Genomic DNA, 27037 nt, shown 5'->3' on the forward strand with positions numbered 1-27037 from the left:
AGGGCAATGGTATAATAGGTATAATTGTATTCAGACATATTCAGGATTTTTTATTGAGATAGACTTAGATTGTAGCCAATGACATTATTTTATGTCCTTATAATATTACCGCGTTCCTTACATAATAATTGGGATGATATAACCCCTTGTGACCCCTTGATAAATTATAAATTATTGTTATTTTCATATCTTACACTAACTGCTGTCTCCCTTCCCCGGCAGCCTCATTGCCCCTCCTCTGCCCGCCTTCCCTCTATCCTGCTGGTATCTATTTCTGTTCCTGAGGGGTTTACCTGACCTGGGCTCCGTGTGTGTCATGATCACTTATCTGTACTTGTGTGCGTGCTCCAGCCTAGCCCTCAGTGAAAGGCGGGACTGGAGTCATGATGTGAGGGGTGAGGAAGCCTCAAGGAACCAAAGGAATCTTGTGTGTTTCACTGGTGCTATACTTCACTCTGGTTGACCCCTCCCTTCCTTGCGACCCTTCTGTGAGGGGAGGTCGCTTTGTAGTAGATGCTAATTCTAAAAACTTAAGTCCAACCTTCTTCATTTATAAAATAGGGTACATATTAATGTCTACATTGCAACATTTTTATAAACTAAGTGAAAGAATACAGCATACTTTCAAAATATGTTTCTGGCACATAATGTTGTTGGGAGCCACTGAGTCCAGGCTGACTCATAGGTACCATAGGTGACCGCATAGAACTTCCTTTCAGGTCTTATGGAAGCCAACCATCAGATCTCTCTCCCACAACAGCCATTGGATGGATTCAAACCGCCAACCCTTACCTTAGCAGCCGAGCACTGGACTGTTGTGCTACCAAAGATCCTGCTTGCACACACGTGTGTAACATGGTAGCCATTCCTATGATATTTACGTAATTAGAAAAATAACTTTTTGTCCTGGAATAAAGATGGTGGGCGCCTTGTGTTGAATTCTCCCTTGGATCTAGAGGACAATTCCCTAGAGGAGCCCCTTTGAATTGACAGGGTGCCATTTTCACAGTGTATCTCCGAGAGGCGTCTTCACGGAAGCAGGGTGATTGTTCCTCTGAAGCAGCCTTCTATTCTCTGGGATGAAAGAAGCATTGAATTCAGATACCGCAGTCGGACATGTCTGTTTTTGATTGTTGATAAATATTTCATTTTCCATTTTAAATTCATGTGGGCCACAAAATCATTGAAGATGAAAAAGAATTCAATACGAGGCCATCCCTTGGCAGGATTGTTTCTTAGAACACACTTGTTCTCGTTTTCTTCAATTGAGATTGAAGCACCTCAGCGGCCGGCCGCTGACAGCTCCTTCACAGTGGTGGAGAGCACGCGATGTGGATGCGTTCCTTTCCCCTGTTGGTGAGGCAAAAATATCCCCTCTCCAAGATGAACTAAAAAGCAATCATTACTCACCTGGCTACAGGTTTTATATTTTATCTCAAAAATATCATCTCTGAGTCACGGTGGCTCCATGTCTACATGCCCTGTATTATAATGCAGATAGAGAAGCGCTTTCGCTATTAAAACAAAAAACATGATGGCAAGGACCTAAAACATCTGGGAAGACTTACAGGGCAGGATTTTAATATATCCATGTAAACAACCTTTAGGTAGGAAAATTCAGGGAACAACTGAAAATGGCTGAAAGCACAGATGTTTACCTGATTGTATTACTGTCCCCGATGCAGTCAGTTTCTGGAGGGCTGAGCCTTCCTCTCTAAATTTCAATTATATTATTAGCAGTAGGCCATCTTCACAGTAATTGGTACACTCACTTTATCTAATGGAGTATTTTTCATCTAATTGACTCCCAATTCATCATACAAATGTCAAAGCCAAATTTTCCTATAATAACCCATTATCTCTGCAGTTCTGGCTCAGTGCACCCTCAAGAAATGGCATAATAATCATCTCTGGGAGAGTACAGGAAGGCAACTTAATTTCTCTACCCCTGATGAGTTAGACAGTTACTTCTTAAAAGAAAGAAACTTTCAACACATTCACTTAAATGTGCCACCCTGCTCATTCACAAGATCTGACTTCATCCCATTCCAAACCTGGAACTTATTGTTGAAGGAAGAATTAAGGAGTCAAAGGATTGCCACAAAGAACAAGATCAGGATCAGGAGGTCTGGAAGCGGTTCCTCTGCTGGACAATCTTGGGCGAAGTGCCCCATCATTCTGGTTCTCATAGATCAAATATGACTATTGGCCTAAGATTGTTGTTTCACAAGCTTTGGCCACATATGTACCCCTTTGAAAGTCTTTGAGGAGCCCTTGTGCTATAATGGATGGCAAGTTGGGCTGCTAACCACAAGGCCAGCAGTTCAAAACCACCAGCCACTATCTGAGAGAAAGGGGAAGCTTCCTTCCTATAAAGATGTACAGTCTCAGAAACACACAGGGGCAGTTCTACTCTGTGAAACAGGGTGGCTATGATTCCACTCGGTGGCAGCGAGTTAAAGGTCTCTATGTGTTCACATACACATTGTTCACTTGGTGACACTGTGCTTGAGGTGATGGGCTGGCTGCTAACTGCTAAGTGCAGCAGTTCATATCCTTGAGCAGTGATGCGGGTGAAAGATGAGGCTGTCTGCTCCCATAAAGGTTTACAGTCTTAGAAACCCTCTGAGTCAGAATTGACTCAATGGCAATATTTAGATATAGAGAGATGTGCCTGAACATCCACTACACGTTTTGTGCAATGGGATGTCATGTGATTTGGACATTGTATTAAGTGCTTTGCAAACAAACAGCAACCAAACTCACTGTCATCCAGTTTAGTATGACTCGTATCGACTTTATAGGACACGGTAGAACTCTGGAAGTTTTCCAAGATTGCAACTCTTTCAGAAGTAGAAAGCCTCATTTTTCCCTACAGACATGCAGATGTTCCAAACTGCTGACCTTACGGTTAACAGCCCTATCTGAAGCAATAGCATTCGTTGATTTTCCACCTTTGTGTCATTAAAAGCCATTTGTTTCACTTTCACATCAACATTTCTCCTTTACTTCCTGCTGCCACTATTACTAGCCCTGGTTTTGCTGCATTCAGGAATCATGATACATTTCGTGGTAATGTGATAACATTTTAGGAAGAAAACAGAGAGCTAATGCTACAACACCCAACACGAGCCATTTGCTACATGAGATTTTATACTGCTGCCTGAGTCATAGTATATACTATTAAAAGGTAAAATAATTTTGCATGTAAGGAAGGTTAACATTAAAATAAAAATAGGAAGTAAGGTACTGCACACAATCAGTTGTAATATAGGCATTTATTCTGAAAATCCACATATATGTGTACTATAGGTTATAAGTGTACTATACTATTTATATCCTCAATAGTGCATTCATGTTGTCATGTAAGAGGCATGAGACATATATGCTTTGTATGGGAAGCTTTGTGTTCATTAAGGTTACATTTGCTAGGTTCAGTGCTCTGATCAGGAGTTCTTAACTCTTTTATAACTCATAGGTCCAAGATGTATATGCACTCAAAGGTTGCCAAAATGGTACTTTCACTGGACTACCAGAGGCCATGTTTTCAAGATTTATGAGTATCATCATTTATGCCATTTGCAACTTGCACCATTAGTCACATAAAACACTGTGGGAAACATTTGGCTAGATGATTTTCAATGTATTTTCCTGCTCTGAAATTCTATGACAAAATTGCTTATGGGAAGACTTTTCCAGGGTACACTTTAGATGAGCCATTGTCTTGCTTCATAAATTCTTCTGAATTGTTTCTGTAGAAAACTAGATATTTCTAATCAAAAGAAGAGGCATAACATATTATATGGTTCTCAAAAGGAAAAAAAGAAAGTAAGGGGGCTCATGGGAATGTCAGTGAGAGACTAAGGAGGAAAACATGATTTTTTTTCTATAGAACTTTAAATTTCTTAAATTTAATAAAGTTTAATGTTCCACATAAAAGTGAAATTTATGCATACATTAAAATTAATTAATTTCTAAATTTTAATGTAAAAATAATTAAAACAAGAACATAAAACACTTTTATTGTACCCAAACCAAAAAACCAAACTCACTGCTATTGAGTTCATGCCGACATATAGCGACCATATACAAGTGATAGTGCTTCTATACATTTCTGGTCAACGTACCAAGTAAGACAAAGGGCCAGGGAGCTTCCTAGGGTGGGAAGTGAGATAAGAAAGCAAAAGTATATTTGTAAAGGGCAGTGGGATCTATGTCCTCTTATTTTCCAATTGCTATGTGATTCTGGGATATTTCCCTTATAACTTCTTCTCCCTGTCAATTTAGTTCTATGTATAATATCAGCAAACCTAATAGTTTAATTATACAAGGAAGTAAAATGCAACCCCCCCCCGCAAAAAGAGAACCAACAAAACAGGAAAAAAGGTTCCACTGGGCAGAGCTTTCTTAGTATGCATTTCCCCCCATAGGTGAGTATATAGCAACTCACTCTGAGTTAGCACACCAAGTGGCGTCACATAGGAAGATTCTCTCGGGTCACAGTGAATTTTTTCAAAAAAGCAGTTTTGCACAAACCTCGTTTTTTGTGATGGCTGATTTGAGAGAACAGCGTGTGGCTGTGAAATTTTGTTTCCTGCTCGGGAAAAATGATGCAGAAACTGTTGTGATGTTGAACACAACTTACAAGGAGAGCGTACTGGAAAAACTCAAGTGTACAGGTGTTTTTCTCATTTCAAAATGGTGAAATGTCGATTGATGATAAACCTCTTTCTGGACATCTGCCTTCTTCTCGAATGGATGAAAATGTTCAGGCATAGTGCATTTGGAGTGTGTTCCACCAGGTCAGACTGTTAATCAACCTTTCTATTTAGAGGTTCTGAAAAGATTGTGTAACAGTGTGTGACTAAAATGCCTGATTTGTGGCAGATGGGAACTGCTTTTGCCACCATGGCAATGCACCTGCTCATGCAGCCATTTCAGTGGGCCAGCTGTCTCAGTTGGCAGAAACAGTATGCCTCTCTTTCCCCATGTACCTTACTCACCTGACCTCGCTCTGTGCAACTTCTTTTTGTTTCTGTGAATTAAGAAGGGCATGAAAGGACAGCGGTTTGATGACATAGAAGAGGTAAAGAAAAACAAACGAGAGACGTGCTGTCAGCCGTCCAAACAGATGAGTTTGAAAAATGTTTCTAAGAATGGAATTGCAGATTTGACAAGTGTATTAAGTGTTATGAAGAGTGCTTTGAAGTCGATAAGGTCACTTTGTAAAATAATAAAAATACATAGCTTTGAAAAATAGAAAATAAATTCAAAAGACTTTATTGCTCTTCAGTGCTGGAAATGAACAAACGTGCTGAAGAAAAGATCGAGGCGGAAGGATTATATTCAGGGTCCAAATGAAAAATTGTCCATCTCCTATTACTGTACCTCCCATGCAACCTTATTCCCCATTCCTACTCCACCACTTTGAATATGGAAATGATTTGACATGTGTAACATTCAGACAAAAGGTAACAGATTTTTTTACTATGTTTAGTTGTTTGCCACACAATCTCTTGAGAATACATTCCTCCAGGCCCTAAGCATTCCCTAAAGATAAAACAGCAAAAATGAAAGGATTTATGATAAACCAGATGCTGCTGTCTATCAGGACTTGAAGAGAATGGAGCTCTTTGGGGCATCCCTCTGCTCAGATCCCTTTCTTTATTATTCATTCCCTCTTACCGTGTCTACTCTCCCAGAGCCTCTCATATTCGGGCAGTCACAGCAGGTCTGCCAGGAGGTCTGAAGAACCGAGGAAGAGGGCACATTACAAATGATTTTACAAGAAGAATCTTTCATTTTCACATTTCTTTAGCGAAGTTTGTGTGGTCCACCCACACAAGGATAACTTACCGGTGTGTGGGCACAGAGCAGCAGTAGCAAAACTCTTAGGGGCAGAAAATGGACTGCTTTTGCCTAGAGGTATGGAAACTCCAGCGTACCTGATAGTCAAAGGCAGAGCTGAAGATGGGAACCTTCACTGAGGACTGGGTTTGTGAGCATCCAGGGTCAGTTCAGACAGCCTTCTGTTTTCTGCCAGGTCTGTGCATCTCCAAAGCCACTCCTGCTCCCATCCCAGAGGACACTCATTGGGCAGATGGAAGTGAAAGGCTTTTGTAGTCTCCACACTGGAGCCCTGATTGGATGAGCTAAGGAAAGCCCATCTGGTGACCATGCTGACTGAATGAATTAGATTGTGGTCTGATGTACCACCCTCTATGCTGACACAGATGCCACTGTGCCTCTGTGACTCTCTCCCTGGACTTTTAATCAGAAATCAGTTGGAGCTGAACTTCAAAGCATCATGGAAATTACACAATGTAATTATAACCTCCGTGAACTTGGCATTTCTTATCGTTTTCATTTGCCTGAGACAAAATCACCTTTCATCAATTGAACTGAATAATTATTATGCCCTATCTGGTTGCTGTGAGTTGGAATCAACTCAATCGCAGTGAGGTTTTTATTTGTTATCAGCCTATATTGTTATAAAGCTTTGATATCATTCTAAATGACAAAATTTAGGTGCGATGAGATTTTTGAAGATGTTTACATTTTTTCAGGGACTTCCCCTCCACCCCGCCTCCCATCATATCCATGTGGCTTCAAACTTGAAGGTGTCACTGAATGAAAACATACATAACATCTTCTTATCTCAAATGTATTTAATTACACAAGGATGGTTGCATAAGTAAACCATCATGTTGAGGTGTTTGCACAGGTGGTTGCTCGGCCACCCTCGGTGGTGTTTCCATGAGAAAACTCTTCCACAGGGAAGAGCCAGGAGCAGTTCCCATCCACTGTTCCTCACATGCATCTATCACTTGTCTGTACATTGAGCTTTTTATGGTACATGGTGCTGAATAGGTTTCAGTGGCGTTCCTGGTAGGAGTGGACCAGAACTTGGAAGAAAGGCCTGGCGCTCTGTTTCAGAAAATCAGTTGGCGAAATGCTTATTGATCATAATACTGCACTTCCTGAGTAGGAGGCTGCTGAGGCTGCAGTCAAATGCAACACTCAAATCTTCAAGGTTTAAAACACAAATCGATATTTCTTACTTGCGCGTCATGTCCATGTGAGGTAACTTGGGCCTTTGTCCATAGTATCCTCATGTGGATATCGAGGAGGGGCCAGTACTTGGGACATTTGTACTTGCTGTGCCATGGGGAAAGAGAACATGGTGAATCATACGTTGGCCTCTAGAGGGGACATGTGCCACATCTGCTTGTCTTTCATTCACCAAAATAAATCACAAGCCATATTTCAGGTGCTATATTCACTGGCCCTGGTTCATAGCGACCTGTAGGACATAGCAGAACAGCTCCCTAGGGGTCTGAGGCTGTGACTCTGTACAAAGGGCAGACAGCCTCATGGTCTCCGGTGGAGGAGCTGGTGGTTAACAGCTCAATGAGTCACCCACAGTGCCCCAAGGATGCTTTACTGAAGGTGAAGAAGCAAAATTCTGCCTAGTTCTTGGGAGGCAAAGTAAACATATTTGAAAAATGAAATGTGACTAATTGACAACAGAGAGTTACTAGATACCGATAGCGGGTATCTAGTCAGCTCTCCCTCACGGCGACCTTCTGTAGAGCAAAACAAAATGCTGTCCATTCCTGAGTCTTCCTCTTGATCACAGGATTGTTTGACTCCATTGTGGCTCTAGGGCCAATATATTTCACTGAGGGCTCCCACTCTGTGTCACCAAATTGGATGGCTTCCTCAAGTGACTGATTCCCTCGTGACAAGGTGTTCAGAACAAACGCATCAGATGATACTCTGTAGTGGTCCGTATGATTCTCAAGGGCCAATTTTCAGAAGTAGGTCTGCTATCTTTTCTTCTCGTTTCTCTTACTCTGTAAACCTTGCTGGCCCCAGTTTACCACAAGCACCCAGCTGAGATTTGATTGAAGGGTTGTAATCCTTGATTAATTGACTTTCTAAAATAAGAGACTCAAGTGAGTGAGTGACAGAAAATTAAACAAAAACAAATGTGGAGAGGAAAGGAGCTGAGATTTTTTTTCCCATTCTAAAACTTTCTCTTACGAACGAAATAAAATCAAGCCATATCTAAATGCATCATAGTGAAATTACCAAAAAAATAGGTAAATTGAAAAATTTTCAACATCAACAATGGGGAAACATTACCTATAAAAATGTCAATTAGACTCACAAATGGTAGCAGTGATCTCTTCCACATGTCTGAGAGAACTGTAGAGGTCAGTCTAGAGTTCAGTATCTAGCGATGCTGTCATTCAAGGGAGAGGGAGAATAAAGACCAACTGACCTATAAAGACTAAGAGTGTATATTGTCAATGTACTTAAGATTATGTTTTAAGAAGACTGTGTCTCCAAAATGGAAAGAAGTTGGATGCTGTTTAAAAGATTAAAGGATTTAGAATCTAGAATCATGGTCAAGTTTTATTCGGAAGGCGGCACCTTTTCAAGTTTAGAGGTAGTGGCTAGAATTAAAAAGTGCAATTTATAGTTTCAATACCCAAAGAAATCTCTGCGTGGGGACAATTGTTGTGGCTAAGCAAAAAGGATGGAATTCGAGTCCACCCGAGATGACTTATTAGAAAGTCTTGGTGATTTGTTTTTGAAAAAGCATCCATTGCAAACCCTACCCACATGGGTTCATTGAATTGAACTGATTAGACAACAGCTAGTAGGTTCATGCTATTAGTCTGGGCTAGTGGCAGCAGCTCTCCAGTCTCTGGCTTCGCAAGGCCATCTTCCTTCTGTGTCTCTTCTCTTTTACAAGGACAACACCTTAGCGTTAGGGTCCACCTTGCTCCACTGTGACCTCATGTTGGTTAGCTACATCAGCAAAGACACAAGTCTGAGATCCATGGGTGGGCAGGGCTGGGATCCCTCCAGAGACACCAGGGCAGGGTCATAGAATAACTAATTAATAGAACCTAGAAGCCATGGTCTTTTCAATCACCTCATCTGCATGTGAAAGCTGGATACTGAATAAGGCAGACAGAAGAAGAACCGATGCATTTGAATCATGGTGCTGCTGAAGAATATTGAAAGTACCATGGACCACCAAAAGAACAAAGAAGTCTGTCTTGGAAAAAGTACAACCACGATGTTCCCTAGAAGCAAGGATGGCAAGACTTCCTCTCATATACTATGGACATATTGTCAGGAAAGACAAGTCCCTGGAAAAGGACATCAGGCTTGGTAAAGTTGAGGCTGAGAGAAAAAGGGGAAGGCGCTCAACAAGATGATTGGCACAGTGGTTTCGACAATGGGCTCAAACATAAGAATACAAACTATTGGATAGTACCTAACAACAACAGAAGAGGGGAGAGTTAGAATTGACTAGACAACAACTAATAACTCAGGCTGCATTCCTGCTGACGTAACGTCCGTCCAATGTGTAACACTCTGTGCTCAGGTAAAGGCTCTTTTCCCGGGCACACAACCCTAGGTTAGAATGGACTCCAAACTTTATGACATCGAGGTGATTCTGACTCACAGAGACCCTATAGGACAGGGTAGAACTGCCCATGTGGATTTCTGAGTCTAACTTTTTACTAGAATAGAGGCCTCAGTTTTCTCCTATGGAGTGGTTGGAGGTTTTGAACCACTAACCCTGCGGTTAGCAGCCCAACTTGGAATCTACTCTTCCACCAGGGCCCCTAGACAACAAAAATTGTTAGACTGGACTAGAGAGCAACTCAAGGTATATCTTAGAGCAGTGGTTCTCAATCTTCCCAATGCCGTGACCCTTTCATACAGTTCCTCATGTTGTGGCGACACCCAACCATAAAATTGTTTTCTTTGCTGCTTCATCACTGTCATTTTGCTACTGTTATGAATCATCATGTAAATATCTAATATGCAGGATGTCTTTTCATTGTTACAAAATGAACATAATTAAAGCATAGTGATTAGTCACAAAAACCATATGTAATTATATATTGTGAAATATTTATTTCTAATGACAAATAAATGAAATTTTCTCTTGAAGCATGGTGTAGTATGGGTAATATTTTTCACGCCGAGTACTCATATGTGGGCGTATTTGCCTGTGAGCCTACCTTCCTGGAGATGGATGGAAGACTGTATTTTCTGATGGTCTTAAGCGACCCCTGTGAAAGGGTCATTTGACCCCCAAAGGGGTCGTGACCCACAGGTTGAGAACCATTGTCTTAGAAGAAGGGTAATAAAAGAACGTAGAAAAGAAGAGGAGTACCTGTATTATACTGCTCGCTGGCTCTCCAGAACACATACTGCAATTAGTAAAGAATAATTGCTAGATTAAATTGAAAACAGATTTTGTTAAAATAAATGGAAAAAATTGTTTGCAGGTGGATAATTGGGTAGGCTTTTTATTATGGTATCAAGAAGTATCTTATTTAAAATTTGTGATAAATGCAGAAAGGGATCAATGATCTGGAATTATTTACCAACCCAAATTTATTTTTGCCCTTAACTTTAGGAGATAGAGAAAAACCAAAAGAAAAAATATATCCAACAGTATGTATTTAAAGTGATAACTTGCTTCAAGTTGATAGACTTCATTTTAAACTATATTGCTCTACTATGCTAATTCATTTACAAAAAATGCCAACTTTTAGGCAGGCAATAATCAAAGGAAAATTCTGTTATTGTGAAGGTACATGTTGTACAAGGAAAGAAATTGGATTTGCATGTTTCAAATGTGTTCTTATAAATAAGATTCAACACAGTCTTTTAAAAAGAGGACACATTATGGTTATTTTATTTAATATCTTTTTATTTCCAATAAATAACAAAGAATCCTTAAGTGGTAAAATTGGCAAGGCACTTGACTGCTAATATAAGTTGGCAGTTTGATTCCACCCAGAGGTGTCTTGCGATAACAGCCTGTTAACATACTTTTTAAAAATCAACCATTGAAAACTGTTAGTCTGGGTTGACTAAAGAAACAAATTCATAGACACTCATATGTGTATAAGAAAGAGCTTGATATACAAGAGCAATTGAATATGGAGAATACATCCCATTCCAGATCAATTCTTTAAGTCTGAGATTAGCCCATATGTCTGTCCGATACTGATCTATAAATTCCTCTTCAGACTCACGAATCATATGCAATGATGCCGAATATAGGAAGATCACAGGCCGGTGGGTGCAAAGTCTTGTGGATCCACTGGCAGTGTAAGCATCTTAGTGCTGGTGTGGGTCTCCATGTGGCTCCTCCAGCTCCAGGGCTCTAGCGTAGCTCTACTTGTCTTGTCATCAGGAAGACGAAGCAGAGAGAGTGAGCTAGTTACCGCCGTAGCACTTCCAAGTCAGGTCATCAAGCCGTGATCTTTTTGACAGGCTAGACTCTACCCCTTCACAAGTTGACCGAAGATTATGTAACTTCCACAAAAACCCAATAGTGCACTTTGACAAACACATGCCAGCAGTAGTCAGAATAGACTGTGGCAGCCATTGGTTTGTTTTGTTTAAAAAATAAATAATAGGCATGTGTTATTAGACAGCATGCCAGAAACTTCAGATTTCTGGATCAAGTCTTTGCTCTATGACCAAATAATTGTGTGGCTATATCCAACTTACATAGCCTGATGGGGCACCAGTTTGCTTATGTATAATAAGGAAGGTTCATTTAAATGAATTCTAATGGGCTGAATTCAACTAGCTACTGCATCAGAGAAAGACCTGGTGATCTGCTTCCGTAGAGATTTCATCCTAGAAAAATCTATGGGACAGTCATATGGAGTTTCTAAGAGTCAACTCAACTTGAAAATATTTAACAACATCAACAACGGCTCCTGTGGTGTAGAGGGTTGAGTTTTGGGCTGATCGAATCCACAGGCTGCTCCTTGAGAAAAAGATGAGGTTTTCTGCTACCTTAGAGATTTACTGCCTCAGGAAACACACAGGGGCAGTTCTACTCTGTCCAGAGGTCACTATGAGTCAAAATGGACTCCGGTGCAGTTAGTTTGGGTTTGGGAATGGCAACAACAAGATTGATGTTGGTTCAATAGGAGAATTCTTGCCTTCCATTTAGGAGACTCTGGTTCAATTCCTCGACAATGGACCTAAAGCCTGGCTGTCAGTGGAGACTTTGGGGTTACTATGATGCTGAAGAGGTTTCAACAGAGCTGCAAGACTGAAGTAGACTAGAAAGAAAGGCCTGGCGATCTACTTCAGAACATCAGCTCATCATGAGGATGGAGGTAGGGCTGCCTCATTTCCTTTCAGTTTACACGGGAATACCATGATTCAGAGATTGGAAGTCAGCTATAAAAGTTAACCATTTACATGATGCTTTATTGTCTGTGATTCTAGAATGTAAAATCTCTTGGGCGTTCTGGTTAGCTGAGGTCTCAGGCAACATTAAAACCGTCTTTCTTGTTGGATGCTGTGAATCTTACAGCCCTTGCTTTGTCAGCAAGTTCTGGGGCAGGTCAAGTCCATTCTCTATCATTGTGCTTTACTATCTTGAAGGGTAAAGTGCTATGGTTGGAGAACACTAGGGCTGCTAGCTCAAATAACCAAACAAATCTAAACCATTGAGAATACAGGGGAGGCTTATCAGCAGAATCTCAGCTGGCATATTTATACAAATATTGGACAGAAAGTTTGTAGGTTTGTAAAGGCAGTTTCTCTGGTACTTCTGTCTCCATGGAAGAAATGTGAGCAATAAGAGGCATTGTTCAAGGAGATGGGCCAGAGCTGTGATAATGACTTTGGCACTGGACCATTTTTTTCATCTGTGACATTTATCATGAAGCAATATGCAGGATCTTGATTGGAGCCTCACGCTGTGAAATACAATGAATGTAGTGTCTAGAAAACAAGAGAGAACAGATGTCGCTGGGTTGTATAATCCAGCGTGATACTCATTATCCTTATGAAAGAAACAACTATCAAGCTTGAAAGATGGAAAATAGATGCAGCCGAGATGGTCAGAATTCTGCCTGGTTTTTAAAAGATGCCTATAATTTCTGTCCCTGGGAGTAGTCATTATGAAGTAAGTTGTCATTATGCTAGTTCTTGTAACACACAAGCGCCCCTTGTAATAGGCCGTACAACCTGACTTTTTTCCTCTGTGGATATGTTTAATTTTGCACAAATGATGTTTCCTTGGGCAACAGGCAAAGGAAAGTTAGAGTCGAATGAGGTGGCCAGGCAATGATTTTCCCAAGATGCAGACTCTTGTTTTCATGATCTTACTTTAGAGATGACAAATCTTTACAAGAAGCAGAGAACGGAAGACGTCTGCAAAAGAGTGGGTCATTAGTTTCAACATATTTATACGATTTGAAAGCTCGCCTTTTTTCCTGCTTGAATATTGGTACTTTTGGAAAATTGAAATTGGCTGCTGAATTTTACGTTGCTGTAATGGTTTCATTTCTAAGTTCCTGTACCCCTTGTGATTTGAGTTGGTGAAATCTTTTGTGATATTTTAATAGGAAAGAATAATTTTGTTTCTCTCTGCAAAGTTCTTTTATTATGTAAAACTACCTGTGTTTGGGACTTTCTGTTCCGCCACAGCAGTCAGATGGTGGAGACAGGAAAACGCAGACCCCAAATCATACGCTGAGTCAAAACCCCAGCTAACAAAGGACTCTTTATAGTTTCAGTCCTTTGAGAACAAACCTTTAATCTTTTTGCAGATATCCAATATCAAATTCTTCCTTGTTTTCCTGATTCCTTCTCCTGCCTATGCTCAATGGAACCTCTTTTCAGATGTATATTTACCTGGCTTGGGGAAATGTCCTCATTTGCAGTGTGTGTGTTTACCCTCTTGCCAAAGGCTTATTTGACCCCAATTACTGTTACTCTTATTTCAGACGGAGTATTTGCACCACTTCTCAAATGAATATTGCTAACCTTTTGAAAGGCATCTATATCCCCTGTGGATTAAAAAACAATTCCTAGCAAGTTGTGGGATAAGAGATGCTTGGGGGGTGTTTATGCATAAAATAAAACACAGGATTTTATGCGGGTTGAGGCAAGACACTTGCCTGACTGCTGGCCAGCAGTTGCTTCCCTCATTTCTTCCTGTGTGCAGATGTTGTTGTTTTTTTTAAATGAAATGGAAAAGGTCTTATTTATAAAAAATTCGTCTGTGGCCTTCTTTATAAAAAAGCACATAAAACACCAACTCTGGCTTTGAATGCTCATCCAACTTTTAAAATTGAACTTATTTTTTTTTTATGTTTAGAATAATTTTATTTTTTTAAAGGACACAATTGCAATAGTACTTTTTAGATTTTATCCAAGACATTTCTGGGTAAAAATTAATAGATCATTTTTATGTAGCATACATTTTCTTTGGGCTGAAAATCTTAAACAGCCTTTAAAATGAATTGACAATCTGGAGTACATGAAATGGCATTCTAAGTTGTGGCTTGAATGACTGCATTAAAAACTCACAGGGGACTGAGAGAGAGAGACAGAGATAGATAGATAGATAGATAGATAGATAGATAGATAGATAGATAGATGATAGATAGGTAGATAGATAGATAGATAGATAGATAGATAGATAGATAGATAGATAACCTGTTTAGGGCAAACCATTTAAACCTATCACCTTTCCTTGTCTGGGTTCACAATCTATACTCTTCCCAGACTAACTTACTGTCCTACCTCATTCCATGTCTGAATTGTTGGATTCGGGGTGGATTTTCCTTTTCAATGGAAAAACACATGGATATCCCCACCTCTCACCCAAGATGCCCACTCAACTAATAACCATCAACGTATGGTCTTCTTTTAACCTAATCCCTTAACCTTGGCTTGCACACAAATGTCAGCACATCAGCCCCCCCACAGGATCCCTTGGCAGTTCTTCCATTGTATTTTGAACTAGTCCTTTAAATCCTTAATTTGAAGCAAAATCCTTAGACTCCACTTTTAAGATTTTGTTTTGTTTTAATCAGTGTATAGTCAGCAATTTAAAATAAAAAAAAATCGGAACAGCATGCTTGAATTTAATACTAAAGCTCTCAATTCTTCCTAAGGTTTCTAAGAGGACATATTATTATTATTAGTAGTATTTTTTTTAGAGAAGGCTGGAGGATCTTTTATTTTTCCTTTGAAATGGAATGATTTTTAAAAAATGAAATGACTAAAAAATCACTTTATTGGGAGTTCTTACAGATATCATAGCATTCCATAGTTCAATCACAACAAGCAGTGTTGTACACTTGCTATCACCAGCAGTTTCAAAACATTTTCTTTGTTCTTAAACTCTTTGATGTCTGCTCTCCTTTATCCCTTCCCTCCGCCCAGTTTTTGAAAGTAATTTTTAGTGTTCTTGAGTTGTGATCAGAGAAGCGTTTTTTGTTTCTTTTTCGTGGGTGGGAAGCATGTAATATGACAATCTGATGGAGTTAACCAATGCTTTCTTTGTTACCTAATATAGGATCAACTTTTGTGCATTGGCAGTGGGCTCTGGAGAGCAATGTGTAGTCTCCATTTTCCTGGTGTTGAACTCAACACCTTTCTTTGGTCAATCCTATTGCTTATATTGTTTAAATCTTATATCTCCTTGCCTATCTTTTCTCCCCTTTATCTATTTTGTATGGAGAGTCGTGTATCAAAGTTCTTAGCACATTAAAAGATATTGTCATCGTATTTTTATGTACAACTCTTTGCATCTTTTTTCTAAAAATGATTATTATTAGGTAACTCAACTCTCAAAGAGCACCAGTGGAACAGTGCTTAAGTGCTCAGCTGCAAACTGAATTTACCAGCTGCCCCGAAGCAGAAAGATGTGGCAGCCTGCTTCTGAAAAGAGTTAGAAGCCCTGAGGGACAGCTCTACTCTGTTCTATAGGGTCAGCATCACTTGGAATTGACTTGACAGTGAATCATTTGGTTGATAAAGAAACCCTCCTTAATTGCGGCAGATATATTCTAGAAAGTCACTGTGAATGTTGAATTAGCGAATACCGAACTATTGCTCTTAAGAAAAATACAGAATTGAATACACAAAAATCTCTACTCCTAATATTTTCATCAACTGTCCAAAATGCAACCTTGTTTTATGCGTACACCTAGTGAATTTGTACATATAATGACTTATTTTTGGTATTACTTTATAATAACACATAGCCAAGAAGGGGTTAACATTTTCTTGACTCTGCATAATATGACGAAAAATTCTTTAGTTTTTGGCCTTACAACAATATTGTCCAGGACATTTTTCCATCAGTTGTTATCTCATAAATACATACATTTAACCACTTTTCCATAACGTCATCACATACTACAGACGTTATTTTGTCTTCCTCTGGAGAAGCCTCAGCAGGGAGAAATATATGTCAACCTGCTTCCATAAAGATTTACAGATTCAAAACAAACAAAAGAGATTTACAGTTTTGGAAACCTTTGGGAGCACTTCTGCACTGCCCTACAGGGCTACTGTAAGTCAGAACGGACTTACTGGCCGTGGGAGGGGTTTGGAGTCTCATGTACAGATGAAATGTCCTCTTTCTTTGTCTCAATGTACCAAACTGTTGACTCATTGTCATTGAACTGGTGCCCAAAGGACACTTCTCTACCAAGTGTATTTTTCCTCTAATGCACACCCCAGCTTCCTTTCATTTAGGAATAGGAACAATAGAGTGCCCTTCAGCATCCCACTGATGGACTGTGTTAAAAAGTAGCAAAATTACTAACCAAAAGCACAAACACACAAAAACAAAAACAGGAGCCCTGGGTAGAAAGCAAACAAGGAGAGAACGGGAGTGGAGGTCCAAAGGCAGATTGTCACCTTGTTTGATCTCCATTGAGAACATGTGTTTTGGGCTTTGCAAAATTTCACCACACTCTGCATGTCATAAACGACTGTGGAAGTCCCGTGAGCTCTGACTTTGGTGTTACAAATCATTAGTCATGCACAGGCGGATTTGCAAATAAAGATGCTACAAATCATGAGGATTGACTGTACATTTTAAATGACCCACTCTGGGTTTTTCTGTGTGTGTGATCTGGAAGACTGTTTGGGTAGAAGGGGAATCCTAACGACACGAGCAGAAAACTTGCATGAATCTTTAGCAGTGTCCTCTGAGCTAAGATCATTTTCCAGATCTGAAATCACACCTGGTAGTTGACCTTCCAGGGTCAGAAAAAGTATCACAAGTTGACTCTTTGGTCCTCTTTATTGTTAGGTCCAGAAGCACTTGTCATGAGTGATAACATTTTTCAAGACCTCCCCTTGGTGAGGAGAGACACAACCTTAAGCAAATGCATTTTGAAACAAGTCAAAAAGGGAGCAATTCTCTATTTTACACTCCTCTATCACATCCTTCAGAGTACAGTGGCATAGTGGGTTATGAGTTGCGCTGCTAACTGCAAGATCAGGAATTCAAAACCACCAGCGGACCATGAAGACTTCTAGGCTCAGAGGCCCATTGAGACAGTGCTACTCTGTTCTGTAGGGTCATATCCTTCTTACCGACTGTACTGTCCTGTCTCAATACGAGAGTTATAATTCTTTTACTTATGTTACTAGCGGTCCTCCCCTCTGGCCTTGGTCCTACTTTGAGTATGGAATGAATTGAGGAACAAAGAAAGGCTCAGCTGACGTCTCCAGCCTGTCTGGCACCCTTCAGTAAGCAAGTCACATGGTTGAGTTAACAACTCATATGTACACTGACACTGAAGACTCCTCAATTGTACTCTTTGTTGTCTCTCTGACAACATGACTTACTTAAACAGGACTTCAGTTCTGCCTCCTGAACCATTCCCAGTGTCCCCAATACTGAACTTGTGGCTTATTTATCTGCTCACAAGGCCAACTAACATTATGGTTTACTTCTAACCCCATAGTCCTTTTGCCTCTCATTGCTTCTGAATTGAATTTCTGTGCTCGATAGCCTATTGAAAATGAGACCCCCTGCACACATTTCTTAACTCTTCGGACTGACACATGAGGCCACTTGTGTCATCTAGACTTACATATATGCTCCTGGAAATTGTTGTCCAAGTAGAGAAGACTGTAAATCAATAAATAACTTGACTGTTCACTTCAGGAAATTTCTGAAAACGAATTTTTCCTGACAAATAATTTGCTCCTCTGGATAAACAGCTTTCCTATCTCGACAATAGAATGCACCTAGGGGCAAATAACGTGCTTATCAAACAACATACTTATCAAACAACGTCTTCAAGATATCTGCTCCATTTTATCCACAAAGTCTACACTACTAAGTTTGCCTAAGCCTTGTCAATTTGGGGGCCCAGAAATACCTGCCTTACATCACATGAGCACAGAATACAAGATGTATACATATTCTTCCCAGATCACCTCCTTCTGAGACACAGCTAAAATGTTGTGTTGAGATGTTGTTTCTAAAATAGTTCTAAAAAAACACAACAACATTCTTTGGCAAAACGTTTTCTGCAATTTTTTATTTGGGGGGAGTTTAACAGGCAGTTCCCAGTGAAGAAATGATCTGATCCAGCTGGGTCATATTGTCATTACACGTTAGTTGTGGTTACATGTCTTCAAGCCAGTTCTGACTCATAACGATCTTATGTAGAACAGAAAGAAATACTGTCCAGCTCTATGTCGTTCTCACAACAATTCTTATGTTTGAGCCTATTGTTGCAGCCACTGGGTCATAGCATCTAGGTGAGCGTCTTCGTCTTGATCACTTCCCTCTACCTCACAAGCATGATGACCTTTCCAGGGAAAGGCCTCTCCTGATACCAGGCCCAAAGTATGTGAGACAAAGTCTCATCATCCTTGCTTCTAAGGAGCATTCTGGATGAACTTGGTCTAAAACAGAATTGGTCATTCGCTTGGCAGTGTATGGTATTTCAATATTCTTTTCCAGCACTATTATTCAACTGCATCAATTTTTCTTTGGTCTTCTTTATTGAATATTAGGTCTCAAATAGTTGTTTTTGAGTATCTATAGAAATATTTTCTTTCTTGGGTGTGGTGTGCCTAAAGAAAGGGTAAAAATTTTTTTGCTCAAAATCATTTATAGAGGCTAATAGTTCTAAAGTAGTGGTGAAGGAATAAGGAGAGGGTGGGGTGGAAGTCTTGGTATTTCAAATCTACACCCAGCTAGTTCCAATTTGCTCTCCCATGAAGCTCCCAATAATCAGTCTTTCTACCTTAAATCCAGTCGGAAGTAAAAACAATAGTTTAAGTAAAGCCTAGCACATTGGCTTGATTACTCAACAAGGTAAAAGAAAAATGGAGAATGTCATCTATTTATTAATGATTAAATACTTGTGTTGAAGCATGCTAACAATTAGGCAAATATATCAGATTGGTTACATTACTGAATATTTACCTTCTTTTCCCACTTTATTTAATCACTATAAAAATAGTGCTCTTCTTTGACCTTCTATCAATTTATTTTTATGTTGAGGGACCAGAGTAGATTTGGCTTCAGCCACAGAGGAGCTCACAATTATGTTAAGGGAATTAAAGTGAGACAAGACTTATAAGTTAATCCTTAGTTATTTTGGTAGCATTTGTAGGAGCGATGTGGCATGAGGATTTTTCAGCTTTCTTCTTCTTTTTTTGTTGTTTAAACTTGGGAACTAGTTCAGCTGTATAAAATGCTAATCCAAAACTTAGTTTAACAATGTTTCTTTCTGCTCATTTCTTGTTTTATGTGAAAATACTCTCTTATAAACTAAACCAAGTTCACCTGGCTAAAGGAGGTAAGATTATAAGTTTAATACATGAGTAACTGGGAATGAAAGGTGAGAGGAGCATCCTCGGTCCAAGTGCTGTGATGAAGAAGAAGATGTAGAAAATCTGAAACATGGTGGCTTTCAGAAAGTTCATGGAAAATGTTCCTTATCTTTCAATGCCATGTTTCCATGAATTTTGGGACCCCCCCTTACCCCTTGTTGCTATTCCTACTTAGGTGAGGTTGTGTATAACAATTCTTAACACCTTCTTCTTTCTTGTTGGGATTTCTTGGTGATGATTTATCAACATGATATCATCTCTGTGTCCCCGTTCATGCTCAATTGTTATACTTGCTTTTTCCTCCAGATCTTCTTTATTGCCACAATTTTCCATAGCTCTTGTGCATTTTGCTTATGATATTTAGCCTCCCAAGGTTCATGTTCTAATGTGGTTTCATGTTCTAATGTGGTTATTCACAAAATTTGCAGCTGTTCACTTATTTACTATAATTCTTATTAGTCTTTAGTCAGAATTGAATTAGATGGATAGCTCAAAATATCCCATGATTGAATTTTGTTCAGGACTTAGTGACTTATAAAAGGAAATAGTCGGTGCTATTTTTTGTGTTAAATAAAAGCATCAGAAGGAAACTGTAGTAATCAACCTTTCTCTTAAACAGGATCCACAGCTGTTATCACTAAACTGTACTCTCTTACATACACTATTTCTTGTGGCCTAAATTCAGATGAGACAGATAGAATTATTTTTTAGATTTCATGTAATAACTACTTAACATGAGTACATTGCTCAAGTTAGTAGATATGAACATTTATACACACACATTAAGATTTTTGTGAATTAGAATCCATTCTGAAATTGTAACATGTAGCTCAGCCTGACAGAAATATGCTTTGTTATAAAACATTTTTATAAGAAATAGAGGGATGTTTCACTATTTTTCAAAGCCAATCCATCTGGAGCACCAGCAATTGTTCAGCAGGGTTCATCCAATCTATTCAAATTTGGGATGGGGCTGTTAGACTCCATATCATTAGATTATAACACAATATTCTTTGACTTTTCTCTCACACACTAAATCTAGGCCAACAGGAGATACTGTTGGTTCTATTCAAAATATATATGCTCAATCCTTTCATCGCCTCTCCATTCTTACTATACTCTAGGCCAACTCATTCAGGTCATGGCAGGAGTTGCCTCCCAGACCTGCCTGCTTTGGCTGTGGACTGTCTGTTTTTCACCCAGTAACCAGAGTAATCCCTTCAAAATGAAAGTGGGACTATGTCACTTCTCTGCTCAAAACTTACCAAGGGCTGCCCTTTGCCCAAAGAATAATAGTCAAAGCCTTTTTCTACTGTAACTCAAAGGGCACCACAATCTCACAGCTAGCTACCTTCTTGATCCCATCTCTTAAAACTCTCTCCTTGCTCAGTCTACTCCAGCCTCGTCGAATCCTCTTCAACTGCTCTTTGAGCGCACACATCCTATTCCGCCATCTGTGCCTTCGTGATTGCTGTTCTTTCAATGTAGGGTGTTCTTTTCCAAGCAGCTGCTTGACTGACTCCCTCAATTCCTTCAGCTTCAAGATTACCCCATCATAAAGGTCTTATCTAACATTTCCCGCAAATCAGTGCCCCTCATTGGCCTGCATGATTTTCTTTAAAGCATTGATTGCCATCTGGAAACATTATCCATTTAATGTCTATTGTCCTCCCATGCCTATGTCTTATTGTTGTACTGTGGTAGCTTGCATGTTGCTATGATACTGTATGCTGTGCCACCAGTATTTCAAATACCAGCAGGGTCTACCCAAGGTGAATAGGTTTAACAGAGCTTTCAGATTAAAAACAGACTCAAAGAAGGAGTAGACTGTCCCCTTCTGGGAAATTAGCTACTGAAAATCTTAGGAATAACAAGGAACTGTGTCAGACACTAAAAACCTCATAAATATCTGGAACACTGATAGAGTGCCAGAAGATTAGCGATTAGCCCCTCAGGCTGGAAGACACTCAAAATATAACTGAGGAAGAGCTGCTTTGTGGCCTTCTCAAAGTAGAGTTGACCATAGTGACATGGATGGAGAGAAGTTTGGAGGACTTTCATTTGCTGGTGGGGCATAACTCCAAATAGAAAGAAACAACTATGGACATCTATTGATAACTGGAACTTGGATTCATACTTTAGTATGAATCTTGAAAACATTGGAAGTCATCAAAAATAAAATGGAGTGTATAAAGATGGGTGTCCTAGGCATTGGTGAGCCGACAGGGACTGATATTGGCCACCAGTGACGGAAGACTGGACTAGCGGTGAGATGACTCCACGAACATCAGACATACATGAAGAAAGCAAAAATTTCATTAAGAAGACAGGAAGGAAAGAAATGATCATAGTGGATGTAGGAAGAGACTCTGACAATTGCTCTTGATCATAGAAGAGCTAAAGGAAGAAATGATGAAGTAAAAATGCTGAACAGGAAATTTCACAGGGCATCTCAAGAGGACAAAATAGAGTATTACAATGCGCTGTTCAAAGACCTGGAGTTTGAAAACCAAAAAGAAAGATGCTCAGCATATCTTAAGCTGAAAGAACTGGAGAAAAAAATTCAAGCCTCCAGTTGAAATACAGATTCGACAGGGAAAATATTGAACAATACAGAAAGCATCAGAAAAAAGTTGGAAGGAACGTACAGAGACACTGTACCAAAAGAACTAGCTAGCATTGAACTATTTAAAGAGCTAGCATATGATCAAGCACCAATGGTAATGAAAGAAGAGGTCCAAGCTGCACTTAAAGCGTTAGCCAAAAGCAAGCCTCCAGGCATTGATAGAATATCAATCGAAGTGTTTCAAGAAGCTGGTGAAGGAATGGAAGCACTCACTCATCGATGTCAAAGAAATTTGGAAGACAGGTACTTAGTAAACTGACTGGAAGAGATTTATATTTGTGTCCATTTCAAAGAAAGATGACCCATCGAATGTTCAGACTATAGAATGATATCACATGCAAGTAAAATTTTGCTTAAGATCATTCAATCAAAGCTGCAGACATATATTGACTAGAGGTTGCAGCAGTACATTGACAGGTAGCTCTCAGAGGTTCAGGTGGATTTACAAGAGGATATCAGTGTTTATGTTATGTGAATGCTGATTCAAAGTCAGAAAAGCTGAAATACTAGAAAAATGTTTACTTGTGTTATATTGAATATGCAAAGGCATTCAACTGTATGGATCATAGCCAACTATGGGTAGCCAGGAGAAAAATGGGAATTCTAGAACACTTTATTATGCTCATGTGGAACCTATACATGGATCAAGAGGCAGTCATTTGAACAGAACAAAGGAATACTGCATGATTTAAAACCGGGAAAGGTGTACATCAGGGTTGTATCCCTTACCATACTTATTCTATCTGTATGCTGAGCAAAGAATTCAAGGGACGACTCGGCATCAGAGCTGTGGTTGGCATAACCCTGCTTGCTGAAAGTAAAGAGGACTTGAAGTGCTTTCTGATGAAGATCAAGGATTAGAGCCTTCAAGATGGATTACAACTCAATATAAAGAAAACGAAAATCCTGAGAGGAATTATTGAGAGGTGAATGATGGGTAAGCATGATAGAGGGGCAGAAGGAAAGAAAACAGAAAAAGAGGAAAGAACAATAAAGTAAAAATAATATATATAAATTATAAATATAGGTATATATATGTAAATATGTAAAGATAGGTGTATTTGTCTCTATATATGCAAATATGACAAGGAAGTATATGGACTTTGGGCCTCTACTTAAATCTTACCTCAGTACAAGAGTGGCTTATTCTAATAATGTGACACTGCACGATACTACTGTTCTTTGATGCCTGATACCTAATCCCTTCAACACCTCGTGGTCACACAGGCTGTGTCACCAGAAGCACACCAGCTGTGCATATTAAGAAACATCAGCGATTAGAAGAAGATAGCACAATGATGAGATTTGGTAGGTGGGTGGAGTGAAGGGGGAGGGGTGTGAGAGAAAGATAGCCAGGTGTGCCTCTTGTGGAAGGGTAAGTTTTATTGGGAAAAGTAGAAGGAACTTTTTGCAAGAAGGAGACCCTACATGGTTGGTGCTATCAGGTGCCATTGAATCGTTTACCACCCATAGCGACCCTAGACACAAGAGGACGAAACAAGCACCATCTAGTGCATTTTCACAACTGTTCCTGTGCCCAGTGTTGCAGCCATGGTGTCAATCCGTCTTGCTGAGGGCCTTCCTCTTTTTTGCTGCCTTTCTACGTAACCAAGCATGATGTCCTTCTCCAGAGACTGCTCTCTCCCGACAACATGTCCAAAGTATGTGAGACAATGTCTTGCCATCCTTGGCTCTCAGGAGCACTCTGACAGTACAGGTCAGTTTAGCAATCCATGGTACTTCCAATAGTCTTCTCCAGCAACATGATACAAATGCATGGATGCTTTTTTATTCTTTATTCAACATCCAATGTTATCATGCATATACAGAATTGAAAAGACTGTGCCTTGGGTCAGGCGCACCTTCATTCTCAAAGTAACATCCTTGCCTTTCAATCTTCTAAAAAGGTCTTGTGCAGCAGATTTACTTTAGGTAAATTATGCAACATGTCTTTAGATCTCTTGACTGCTACTTCTATGAACACTGATTGTGGATCTGAGCAAAACAAAATCCTTAACAACTCAACCTACCCTGCATTAGGAAGCAGTTATAACCGAGAAGTACAATAATCAAATCCTTTAAAATCTGTTCTGTATTCTGATTTGATTTATTAATATCATAATGTATGAATTTATATAACTATATTTTAATGTGTTTGTTACATTCTCATGCCTAGAATGATCAATGTTATGTTGATCTTGGGTATATTTTAAGAAACTCACTGCCATTGAGTTGATTCTGATGCATAGCAATGCTACAAGACAGGGTAGAACTGCCCTTATAGGTTTCTGAGACTATAAATCTTAATGGAAAAGTATTGGGAAAATACCAAATTCCCTGATAATTGTCACTAGCATGAATCCTGTGACTTGTTATACTTCTTTTTCTCCATCCAATGACACAGTTGATTATCTGAGATGTGAAAATATGTGAGTTAGACATTGAGGCTGTCAGAATAAATTTTCAGCCACCGAGGAGAGGGATGGGAGCATGTTTGTGCTATGAAATGGGCTGGTGTAGATTTGTATTTTTATGTCAATGCCATCGCCATCTTCCTTCTCAGAGGTGTGGCCAATCCTAGAATTTGAACATGAACCCTAGTAATGAGAGTAGGACTTTAAAGGGGGGTTGTTTCTTGTAATTTCCTCCTACGCAGTTCATTCTTATCATAAACCTCAGACTGGAAAGAACTCTATCCTGTCTCTCTTTTGCACATAAGAACTCACCACAAGGAGCATCCTGTATGCCAAAAGGTCTAGCTGGCATTGCAGTGTTCCGGAAGGGAGCACTCTATCTTTGGGTATTATGAATAATCATTTGTGGTAATGGTGTGGGAAGACAGCTTTACGATCCACGATCTAATAGTTGTTCAGAGAGTTACAGTGAGTGTGCTGAGAACTGCACATAAAATTTCAACCTGTTTTTATCTAGGTTGCATCTTGAATGTAGAAGTCTAGATCTGCCCAGGATGGAGGTGTTCATGTGAATGCTCATGGTCCTATGAGGATCAAATGTCAGAGTGAAATTTGGCTCATAAGAGGTTTATTAACTAGATGCCTTTGAAGGATCAAGGTGAAGGAGCAGGAGTGGGCAAGGAGAGTCTTCATACTGCAATAATGACACGATACTTGGGAAGTGAGAGAGTGAAGGAAGGGTTAAGTAAGAGTCTCCAAATCTAGCACAGTTCTGAGAAAATTTCATCCAGGATAATTGGGAGTTTCTGTGCCAAAGTTGCCCATTATAGGAATACCATGCTGGCAAGGACTGTCTGGTTGTTCTTCAGTTGCACAATACCTGTCATGCAATAACATTTACCCTTCCACAATACAGCTGTTCTAGAAGTGTACATACAGAATCCATTTGCCAGTCACGTGCTGCACAGCCTGTTCTGTTGAAAGAGGAGTACAATCCTCCACCTACCTCCTCTCCCCACTAACTCACAGCTGAAAGATGCTTTGGAGCCCCAGGTAGAGCCCAGGGTGAATGAGGCAGTTTGGTGTGGGATCAAAGTCCTGGTTGAAGATATGACTCCATTATGTGTTATATTTGAACAAGTGACTATCCTTTTCGAGCCTTATTTTCTCATCTAGCAATTGGAGCTAGTAATTGTAACACATTTCAGGGAAATTAAATGAGTGTGTACAAAAGCTTATAGTGGACCATAATGGTTGCCCCGACATTCTTCTCTTATTCCTTCTTCTTGTCTTTCACCCACCTCGACTGTCTTGTCTGCCCGTCTCCCTATTAGATCCCCTTTCTCTTTCCTCCTGTCTTGTTCTCTTTCCCACCCTCATTTCTTTTCTCTCTCCCTTGCTTCTTCCATTTCTTCCTTTCTAGAATAAAAGTTGGGTTAGGCCACTTAATTTAGCACAGGGAAAAGCTCCATAGTCCAGACACTTATTTTGTCATAAAGAACTGGTGAGCAGGTTAAACAACGTTTCTTTCTTTTTTCTTTGGCAGTGATGATTGCATACCTCTTAAAAAATTAATCATTTTATTGAGGGGCTATTACAAATCTTACAACAATGCATCACTCAATAGCATTAAGCACACTTGTACATACCATTAGAACACCAAAGATTGTTTCTCATTTCTTCTCTAATTGCATATGCATATATATACACACCTGAGAAGCTGGAAAATATAAATATGAACACAATATCACAATTGGAGGAAGACTCATTAACCACCTGAAATACACAGATGATACAACTTTGCCTGTGGAAAGCAAAGGAGCTATAAACCATGTATTGATGAAGATCAAAGTATGGATTACAACTCAGTGTCAAGAAAACCAAAATTCTCACCAATGCCACACCAATAGACAACACTACGATAAGCTAGGAAAAGATTTAAATAGTCAAGGATTTCATTTTGTTTGGATCCACAATCAACCCTCATGGAAGCAGTAGTCAAGAAATCAAGAGATACATTAAATCAAGCAAATCCGCTGTACAAGTGCTAAGTGCTCATGAGCAAAGATGTCAAGTTGAGGAAGAAAATGTGCCTGTCACGAGCCACTATATCTTCAGTCACCTCGTGTGCATGTGAAAGCTGGACAGTGAGTAAGGAAGACCCAAGAAGAACGGATCATTTGAAGTATGGTGTTAGTGAAGAATGTTGAAAGTACCGCAGACTTTGAGAAAAACAAATCCACCTGTTTTGGAAGAAGAACAGCCAGAATTCACCTTGGAAGTAAGAATGACAAGACTCTGTATTACATATTTTGGA

The sequence above is a fragment of the Echinops telfairi genome, unplaced genomic scaffold, assembly GCF_000313985.2.
Source record: "Echinops telfairi isolate 266 unplaced genomic scaffold, ASM31398v2 ScPeMD7_4225;HRSCAF=4972, whole genome shotgun sequence".
NCBI lineage: Eukaryota > Metazoa > Chordata > Mammalia > Afrosoricida > Tenrecidae > Echinops > Echinops telfairi.